The 10,868-nt window shown below is 44.0% G+C and overlaps 1 protein-coding gene across 3 annotated transcripts in view; it reads left to right on the top strand.

The window, feature by feature from the left end:
* Positions 1-298: 298 nt before the first annotated feature.
* Positions 299-10,868, top strand: part of gpr22l.S (G protein-coupled receptor 22 like S homeolog) — a 173,464-nt gene continuing 162,894 nt past the window's right edge. The window contains exon 1 of one of the 3 annotated variants that reach the window (XR_005961027.1): positions 299-628. The gene's annotated coding sequence lies outside the window, so the exon portion shown is untranslated. The remainder of the gene's footprint in view (positions 629-10,868) is intronic. The other 2 variants (XM_018261416.2, XM_018261414.2) reach the window with 2 other exon arrangements.

The raw sequence follows: 10,868 nt of genomic DNA, 5'->3' as shown, positions 1-10,868 counted from the left end.
GGCAGATTAGGGGGTAAGGGGGCAGAGCAGGGGGTAGGGGGGCAGAGTAGGGGGTAGGGAGCAGAGCAGGGGGGATGGGGCAGAGCAGGGTTAGGAGAGCATAGTAGGGGGTAGGGGGGCAGAGTAGGGGGTAGGGGAGCAGAATAGGGAGTAGAAGGGCAGGGTAGGGGGCAGAGTAGGGGGTAGAGGGGGACAGTAAGAAGGGCCAAGGGAATAGAATGGGAAGAGATGATCGTGGCAGATAGAGGCAGAGACAGGGAGGGAGGGCTGGAGTGGGGAGAACAGAGAGGAATAAGACAGAGAGAGAAGGAGGGATTGAGAGTAGTAGCTGCAGCAACAGCAGCACACAAACACACACACACCTGCAGCATTGGGGCAACAGCAGCAGCAGGAGAAGGAGTAATAAGGGGCTGACTCCAAGCAGGGGAGGGAAATTGGAAGCTTTCAGTGAGCAGCACATACACACACACACACACACACAGTGATCTGCATTCAGCAAGGACATCCGCAGACCCAGCAGCAGAATGTTGTCACCTGTCTCTATACAGGGGAGCCTGGCATAGCGGAGTCTCTACTTCCCCAGCACCCCCACCGGCACTGGGCCAAGTGGGTGCTGCACCCTCAGGGGGTAAGTCAATTAAGGGATGTTTGTTTGTGTTACTTGCTTTTCCATTGCATCATCAGGTGCTCTTGTGGTTTCCTACCTGGGAATGGAAAGGTGCTGGGAGGGAGGCGGATACAGTTGTACTGGAAAACTGCTCTTAACCTCACTGGGAAGGCTCAAGCAGGAACAGCACGACGGGTTAATTATGGTCACCTTGAAAGCCCCTTTGAATGGAATCCTTCCTGGCACTCATGGAGTTAACTAACATTGCTCTGCCTCAGCAGTGATCACTGGTCCCAATGATACACTTAACCCCTGCCTGACTAATTAGAGAACATCACGAGTGGGTGCTGCAAGGGTGGCATTTAATGATGCTGAATATTACAGGTGGGTCAGGTCAGTGGTTTTAGTTTGTTTGTATATGGGGGGGGGTATTTAATACGATCACCAAATATTGTCCTGCCTCTCCAGTGATTGGTCCATGTGAAGATTAACGCTTGCCTTGCTGATGAGGCAGTGCTGCAGTGTTGACATGGTTGAGGACTGGATATGACAAGTGGCACTTACTGAGGTGTAAGGGATAATCTTGCCCAGACTGGATATTTCATCGTTGACCCTCTTGATCTGTAAGGGCAGAGTATTGTCCTACCTCTCCAGTGGCCGCTGATCGATTCGATTGTAACCCCTGCCCTGTTGCTTGCAAGAACATAAAGGATTCAGTGGTGTCAGTAACTGATGTCTGAATGTGACAGGTACTCACTGCTCAGTGCTGCAGGGATCAGAATATTGGCATTAATAGACCCCTGCCCTCTTGAGTGGACGCTGTGTACCCCTGGGTAATATAGTGGTATCTTTAGCTATTGTCTCAATAGAGAATTAACCCTGCCCTGCTGATTAGAAGACACATGAGTGCTAGTCTTCCCTGTTAGATGGTGCAGTGGAGTCTTTAATGGTTGAATTTGGTTCAGGGCATCACCTCTCTAAAATGCGATCCTATATGTATTAACACCTCACTGGGTCCTGTGCACCCTTAGGTGCTGTAGTTCTTCCAGTCATTAATGGCAGGAGACAATGCATGAGGACTGGGGATCTCATCTCTCCAGCAGGTCAATGTGATCGCTGCAGTTGGTGTATGCAGGGGAATCAGCTTGCAGCCTGTCACTAGAGGCTGAGCATTTAAAGGCTTTGCTCCAGTATTTGATTATTCCAGTGAAATGAGTCGGGATAGCCGTGCAAGTGTGAGGAATTGTTCATTCTACCATTCTCTATTTTAAAATATTGCTTTGAAAATGACCAGGGTTGTGGGGTTACTTCCAGAAGTGATAACATAATGGCAAATGCAGGCAGCCCAATTGTTTCCTATAGAGAACTGGACTGGCATAACTAAGTGCATGTACCCCTATATCTCAGCCAAATCTTTCCCCCAACCTGTAGCCTCCCCATTGATACTGAGCAGGCTTTCAGGGGATCCTGGGAAATGTGACTGTAGTCATTTATCATTTATGAACTGTCAGCTTATTCAGTCTCTGACAATTAATGCCAGTAACCCTTTATCTTCTCATTTGCTACAAAGTGTGGAGGTTAAATGTTGAACCCACCTTTATTATAGGGCGAACCAATGTAACTACTTCAAGGAGAGAATCCCCCCCACCCCAGCTCTTATAATTGCATCCTTGCCCAAAGCAGGGTCTCAGTAAGGGGCAGAGAGGGCATGGGCCTTAAACCCCTAGCAATACAGGGGCTCATTGGGAGAACAATGATGATCAAAACATAAAGGACAAGTGTATAAATCTGAAATAGTCTATTGTTGGCCCTCCAGCTGTTGCTAAACTGCAGCTCTCCGTATACCATGGCATGTTTGGAATTTGGAGTTGACCAACAGTTGGAGGTCACCTGTTTTCTGATCTGTAACTCTTGCCCTAGGTTAAAAAGCTTACAATCACTCTGGGTAAGATATGCGCTCCTTGCATATAACCCGTATGTTGATGCAATGCTTTCAACTGGAGAGATTGCATTGTTTTGCCGGCCAGGGCAGCCAATCCATCAATGTGTGTAAGCACTTTATAAAGCTAATGCTTCCCCTATTGCAGAGCTATCTAGTGTACTGTATAGAGGTCACCACCTGGCCATGCACTGCTGCCTCCTCGCATTAACTCTTGTGCCGCCGTTGCAGTGTCAGGGAGAGTTTGCTGCCGGAATAGCAAATGCGATTAATCAATTAATTGTGGCTGATATACAATACAGATATAAGTAATTGCTGCCAATGTGTAAAATTGCAATTATTTTCAGCCAGCACTCCTTTGTAACATGGCCTGTTGGAGCCATTCTGAGCTATGCACGGACATGGGGCAAGGGCACCAAACTGGCACATTAACTGAATCATGTTGTAATGGGCTTGTCTGCTATATATTTTTATTCCAAGGGGGGACAGTTTCTTATGTGGTGTACCTGGGCAGATGCCCTCTGTTCCTGTCCTGCTTCACGCAGCTGATGCTTTAAATGCATTAAAGGCAACATTTCATTATATTATAAAGCTTTACTATGGTGAAAATAACTTGCCTACCCCTATTATGTGACAATATTATTATTATTATTATTGGGCAGTATTAGTAATGGGGTTATATGCACTGTACTGATTTCCGTAAAACGCAAGGATTCTGGTTTTATTCATTCCTGCAAAATAATAATCACTTTGTTGGTCCCTAAATTGCCATTATCCTCCCTATCTTTAGCCAAGTGGGTCTGTGATATGAGCTTCCAAGTGCACTTGTGTCTCTATGTAAAGAAATAAACCTCAAGTGACCTTGAAAGCTTGTCTGCTAATTATTGCATTATAAGAAACCACCAGTGCAGTTGCTTATTCTTATTTGGCACAGGTTATGGTGACAGCGACTGTGACCATCGGCCAAGTCAGTTTGGGGGGCAGTAACTGGAGGTTTCTCACACTGTACCCCTCCATGGTTCTAGTCACCCTGTCTCACCACCAGCTAAAAAGATGCCTGACCCCATTGGTTATTTCCAAATGCAAGTCGAAATGCACCCCAACCGCTGCATTAACTCAGGTACAATTTGCATTGCATGCTACTAGATGGTTACATGTTATTACCAAAACGTGGGGATCTATGTTCGTTTCTTTAGCTTTATCTTTGCACATCTTTTGTACTGTTATATATTTTTACTGATTATTCAAAAACATCCAAAGCTAATAGAAAAACCCTTTACATTTCACTAAGGTTCTTTCCATTGGCTTTCAGAGGTTGCTTTCCCTTGGAATGTTGTTATTTAGTTGTTTCCATTTACCTGCTCTAGGGTCTCTAAATAAAAAGTCTCCCCTGTTGAATATTTATTATTTTGCTCCACTGTCTTCTTCTTTCCTTTTTCTTTCTTCCCCTGTTAAAAGCAAAATAAAAACTTTTAATAAAAAGTCTCCACCCTGCCATCACAACATTACTGCCCCCCTCCATACAATGCCTTTAGGTTAATGAACTGTATAAAAAAAAAGTGATTTTAAAGTCAATGCCCTGTTTATAAATGATTCCTAAGAGGCATTGACTTGTTATAAAAGCGCCCCAGCCCTTAGCAATAGCATTGTGTTAGTGCCAAGTCCTGACGGGACATTCGGTGTTCATGACCTGCTTTCTCGCTAGCACTACCCCAGTTATTTCCTTACGTTACGTAAACCCCAAAGAAAAAACAAGTGAGTATTGTGCCTGTGTGTGTTATTTGGACTGAATACAGGGAGCTGGGAACAGACATGACCTTGGGGTATTCCAGGCAACAGATCAGCCACATTGACGGTGACTGTACTGATGTCTTCAAAGTATTTATATTTACACTTATGTTTCAGGGAAACCATCCTGCAGCCCTCCAGATATCTCTCAGTTAAAACTGCCACCTATACCACTGGCAGCCTTCCAGAGTCTTTCTTTTTCTAGAACAATGCTCACTTTTTTTTTTAGGGAGTCTTGCAAAAATGTTCAAGGTCACAGAGACGTTCACCTTCTAGAAACTTGAATCTGGGTCCATGGCTTCCCCCCAGCCATATAATATGTGGTGTGACAGGGGTATAACGGGCAATAATATAAGGCTTCTTACGCCCCCTGCAACACCTTGTTAAATGGCAGTGGCAGTAAATCCAAGAATATGCAAGGCAGTAAATAAAGGTTCACCATTAGATTTCACCTAATTGTCTTTCAGGTTCAGAAGTCCTGCTTTGGGTTCCCTTGGGGTGGGAGACAGTCCAGTGGTTTGGGAACCATGGTTTCTAGATAGAGCCTTGTCTGCAGGGAAATTTATGTCACATAGAGAAGCTTTTTCTGTGGTTCCATCGTGTGGATGCACCATAACTGCAAGGCAAATGCAAGGCTTTCAGGACAGGTGCAGGTAATGTGTATTACCTTGAGTCTTCCCACTCTAGGAAGATATGGGGTCTGAAAGAAGGTGCAATATCTGCAAAGAATAGTGACAGTTTTGGTTTGAGCCCCCCTCTCCACAATCACCCAGCAGCTGCTAAAGGGCTTGAATTATTAAGGGGGCCTGTAGAAATCCTGACTAATATGCAATGTAAATATATTGTGTTGAAAACATACCATGTTATACAAGGATTTGGAGGTGAGAACCAGGGCCCTTGTTGTATTAAACCTTTAACAACAGCGGCACAGTTATACGTTACTGGGCCCAACAGCAAATTTATTTTAGGGCCCCTAAAATATCCAGAGATTTGTTCTGTTTTACCAATATATATTGAAATTGCTCATTAATTAGGGCCTCATGGGGCCCACACTGGAAGATCCTCACACTGGAAGATCCTCTCATTTATTGAGGTCAACAAACAAACTGGTTTGGGCCACCACCTGGACAAAGATCTGAGTGGTACCATCAGATCACCTTGGGGTGCCTGTTCCAACATGGCTGGAGAAGGACGTGTTCTTGCCCAATGGAATTTTCCAACTGAACCTTGAATGATATTGCTCTGGAAGGCTATTGTGGCAATAGCATGATGTCTTGATCAGGAGTGGCCTACTTTGTGTGCGTTATTATAAAGATAGAGGAAAAGGAGTTGTAGTTTCCCTTTAGTTTCATTTGAATGCATGCGCAGTCGCCCCAGTGGCTCGGAACACTATCTTGCTTGACCTCCTCAGGGCTGCAATCCGGATCGATATTTCTGGTTTGACTATAGCTCACCCAGGAAAGTTAGTGCTTGGGAGCAGAAGGAGATAATTTGTTACTTCAACTCCTGGCACCTTCTGTTGGCTCTGCCTTTGGAATGCCAGACACACTTACTCTGTATGGCCATGTGAAGAGCTGAATAATATAGACAGACAGTATTAAAGGGGCAGCACACCTTCAGATTATCCTTTATTATGTTATATAATGGTCTGTTATTCCGTTAGCATTGTTTTTTAATTATTTGTATTGGTGATTTGCAATGTAAAATGCTTGTTTTGTTTTTAAGGGGCACTGACCCCGGCAGCCACAATGCCATTGATCTGTGAGGCTATAATTTTATTGTTATTGTTTGCTTTATTACTCATCTACTCTCCTGTGTATCTTCCTGTCTCTTATCCACACCGCTGGCTGGTTGCTAGCGTAAATTGGACCTTGGCAACTACAGAGCTGCTGAACAAAAAGCTACAACGGTACATTAATGTGAAATCATTATACATTTATGGATCTATTTACACCCAGAAGAAAATGCAGGCAGAGTGATCCTATAGGGGTGATGCTTTTTATTGTGTACGGTGAGGCCTAAGGCAAGGTAATTAACTCATTTTATGGCACGAGTGCAGCGTTTTATTGATATTGTTACAGGTAGTAACACAACAAACCAATCAAAAAATTCATAAAAATCTCCCGTAACGAGCCACCCGTGAAAAAGAAGCAAATGCTTATTATAGAGACACCAAGTTGGGACCTGCTAATCCCCTGTATCATTGTGGGACCCCTTTTTCCTGCAGGGAAGGTCAAAAAAGCCCCACTGGGTACTGAACAATTAATACTCTGGTTATGGATAACATCACGGCGTATCTATGAGTTTTCATACCGCAGCCGGTGAATGTTTTATTATGCAAAGCCGCTTGCAAAAGCCCAGGCACAATGGCAACATTCTCCATTCACACCAATGAATTAATCATAGCCAAAATGAGCTATAAGTGTGTGCGGCAATACACCGGGGGTACACTAATCCATTATTGTGTAAAAATGACACACAAAGAGCCATATTGGCACAGGCCCCCCTTCTGTGCGTTTCTTCCCATCACATTCAATAAGTGTTTTGAGGCCCCCGGTGATTGAGGTAAAGGGGTTACACATTCCATTAATGTAATAAATTGCATTACCAATGGGCTTTCCCCTAGGAGAGCTGATCTATATATATAAAGGAGAACTCAAATGGAAAATATCCCTTTAAACATCTGACTGCCAGCTCCATAGAGTCTTGCATAAGTAACGCATTTCCAGGAGATTCTACATTTTGGGTTCCATTATTTTCTTGTATTGTTTGTTAAAGGGGCGGGTTCATAGAAACATAAACAATATGGGGCAGATTTACTAAAGGGCGAAGTGGCCGTCGCTAGCAGAAATCCAATCCGCAGGGACATCGGCAATTTACTAACAGGCATAGAGGACAATTAGCTAACGAAAGAGACAGTCGCCGGTGCAGTTTCGAATTTTTGCTCTGGCGAATGATCGTTTTGGCACAAATGCACTACAGTTTGAATTTTATACAACACCGGGTTTTCCTGATGAAGGGACAACCTCCTCAGTCATCATATCCTGTATGCCGAAAAGTCATAAAAGTTGGAAAAAATACTGGCGTTTTTTTTAGATTTTAAAGCTGGATTGCCTTCAAAAGTCCTAAATATTAAAGATTTTTGTGTTAACAATGTAAAATGTAAAATCTATTGCCCTGCTACTTCTCTACCAGAGATATTGGGGTATATTTATCAAAAATTGAAGTTAGAGATCGCTACAGTGAAATACCACCTTTCTCCATCATTTCTATGGGATTTTTAAAGGTGTATTTATCAAAGGTAAAAGTTGACTCACTTACTAACAAGGAAGGGGACCCAGGTTGGGGTGGGACAAGGGTGGAGTCAGGTGGGTGGAGTCAGGGTGGGGTGTGGGCGAGGCAAGAGGATGGGGATCAAAGTACGCTGGGCCCCTCTGAACTTGTTTTTTTTGCGGGTGGGGCTTGGGGTACTCCAGTTACGCCACTGGAGGAGAGGAGGAAGAATAGATTGGATAATAGTTTTCTGGTGGCCCCAGTCATTGCAGCCAAACAGTCGTTGTCCATTTTATCCTTGTATTTTCTGGGAACAATAAACAATTAAAAGACCATTGTATTCGCATTTTTCTTTAGAAATGTCCGTAGGGCTAAACTCCATAGGGAACTTTGTAAGATGGTGTCGGATAGACAAAATGCATCCAATGCAGTCATATGGGTCAAAATATAATGGGACTGATACAAAAATATGATGCGTAATAGTGATGTGCAGGCCGGCCCTATACCTGCTGGACCGTGGGTCGGGCTGGTTCGGGCCGACCTCGCACTCCTCTTCGTGGGCGTATGCGGGTTGAGCTCTTCTCCTCTCTCCCCGTCCGCCATGTTACATTGCCGGCTTCCGACTTCCGGGTTCTTCTTTTATAGACGCTGCGCCAGCTAGCCCTGGTCCTTTTGTGACGTCATCGATGGGGCGGGCACAGTTCTATAAAAGAAACTACAATTCGGGCGCGGGTGGGCATGGGCTGAGGGAGGGCGGGTTAGGGTCGGGCGAAAAAACCCGACCCTCACATCACTAATGTAGTAGTAGATTTGCCTTCTGATATGCTATGCCTGTTGTATGGGAACGCTGCGTCTTTATCTAAGATAAAATCAGTGTCTGACTGACTTTTTTCCATTGAAATACATTTATGGACGTTGGATGTAGATTCATGAACAAATTCCACCATCCGACTTTATCTGATCCAACTTTACGTTTTAGCTACAGGGGGGGTCAGATTTCCTATCATCCTGCAAATCTCGTGCTATTGGATGGTGTTGCATGGCAAAATCCGATAAAATCTGACCCACATATTCTGATCAAAATCATCCATGTAGTTTTACCCTAAGCCCCGGGCTGGACTGACCTGCCAAAGGATCTCCAAGTGGGCCCCGGTCTGGAAAAATTCCCATCAGCCTTTTCTTATTTCCACCATAAGCCAAAATAAGCTGTATACCAGCTGCTAGTGTCTCCATTTAATTGCTGTGAGAGTGGGATGTCGCCTCTAGCCTGTAGCTAATGTAGTGGTTTAATAATACACAATAAGAGCTGACTTTGCTTCTTGTCACTGCTAAAGCTGCGACTATATAATTCCATTTTTTTTAGCTGATAGTGATTGGTCAGGCCTGCAGTGACATCAGCATGAGGAATATGACATAAGGAAAGCTGTGGCCGGCGACCTTAAAGGGATTCTGTCATGATTTTTATGATGTCGTTTTTATTTCTAAATTACTCTGCAAATAATTCACTCTACCATCTTAAAAGTCATTCCTAACCCAACAAGTACATTTTTTTAGTTGTAATATTGGTGTGTAGGTGCATCTCAGGTCATTTCGCCTGGTCATGTGATTTCAGAAAGAGCCAGCACTTTAGGATGGAACTGCTTTCTGGCAGGATGTTGTTTCTCCTACTCAATGTAACTGTCGCAGTGGGACCTGGATTTTACTATTGAGTGCTGTTCTTATTTACCAGGCAGCTGTTATCTTGTGTTAGGGAGCTGTTATCTGGTTGCCATCCCATTGTTCTGCTGTTACGCTGCTGAGGGGCAAAGAGAGGGTTAAATATCTCTCCAACTTGCAGTACAGCAGTAAAGAGTGACTGAAGTTTATCAGAGCACAAGTCACATGACTGGGGGCAGCTGGGAAACTGACCATATGTTTAGCCCCATGTCAGATTTCAAAATTGAATATAAAAAATCTGTTTGCTCTTTTGAGAAATGGATTTCAGTGCAGAATTCTGCCTTGGCAGCACTATTAACTGACGCATTTTGAAAAAAACATTTTTCTCATGACAGTATCCCTTTAAGGCAGTGGCATCTTAAGTGCAACCAAGTAAGCCGAGTCAGTACCATCTTTGCAGAAGCGAGAGGGAACAAATCGTTCTCTTTGGTGAATATTCTTGCATATGTAATGTTGTTTGGGACAACTTATTTAGAGAGCTAGGGGGCGGGGCGCAGTGGGACAGCTTCACAAGATGTATATTATTAGTTTAGGACATTAGTGGCCCAGTCTTGGGGTAAATTCATTCACTGACCAGGGAATATATTGCTTAGCTTTTACCAAAGATTTTGTTTCCACTGGGGAGCCTCAGCTTGGATCCCTCATGCCAACCAGTCAGTAAGAGTAATGGAAGAACAGCTTTGTTTCAATAGGTGACGCCCCTACCTGATCTTGAACCATTAGTAGGTTATTAGGCTTCCGGAGCCTTTATATTTCATTTGCTTCTAATTAGCTCTGAAATGATCATGTGTTTATGTAAACAGATGGCATCTTATCCCTTAGGCAGTAAATCTTACAAATAAGTGAATTTTGGAGAAAATAAACTAAGTGCCGACAGGAGGCACTCGCATACGCCTCCCAGTGGTTCCCATTTTCATGCGGCTGTTCTAAATGTGGGTGAGGTTTTGTTTGTCTGTGTGTGGCTGGGCCCATGGCCAAAATTGTGCTATTACATGTATGGGACCTGTTATCCAGAATGCTTCATTCCTTAAATCTACTAGAAAATCATGGAAACATTAAATAAAACCCAATAGGCTGTTTTTACTTTCAATAAGAATTAACTATATCTTAGTTTGGATCAAGTACAAGCTACTGTTTTATTATTACAGAAAAATAAGAACTAATTTCAAAAAATGATGGATTATTTAGATATAATGGAGTCTACAGGAGTATCAGGTATTGCTGGGATTCGAGCCGGGGACCTTTGGGTTTCTGGCTCGATACCTTAACCATTTGGCCAGGTGAGCAGCCTGTAGGGTTGCTCGCTATGTGTAACCTGGCCTCTGCAGTCCCAGCCCAGCTGCCGCCTGATTGGCCTCTCCAGCCCCAGCTCAGCTGCAGCCTGTTTGGCATCTACAGCCCCATCCCAGCTGCTGCCTAGCTTAATCAGCCAATCAGGGCTGACTCTTCCCTATTTAAGGGCAGCACTCAGACCACTCCTTGCCAGAGCATTGCATGGTATTCCTAGTACTGTGGCAGCGCCCCTAACTAGGTTGTTCTAGCTCT

This window comes from Xenopus laevis, chromosome 4S (assembly GCF_017654675.1).
Source record: "Xenopus laevis strain J_2021 chromosome 4S, Xenopus_laevis_v10.1, whole genome shotgun sequence".
In the NCBI taxonomy this organism is placed as follows: Eukaryota; Metazoa; Chordata; class Amphibia; order Anura; family Pipidae; genus Xenopus; species Xenopus laevis.
This window is presented reverse-complemented; position numbering and strand designations above follow the sequence as displayed.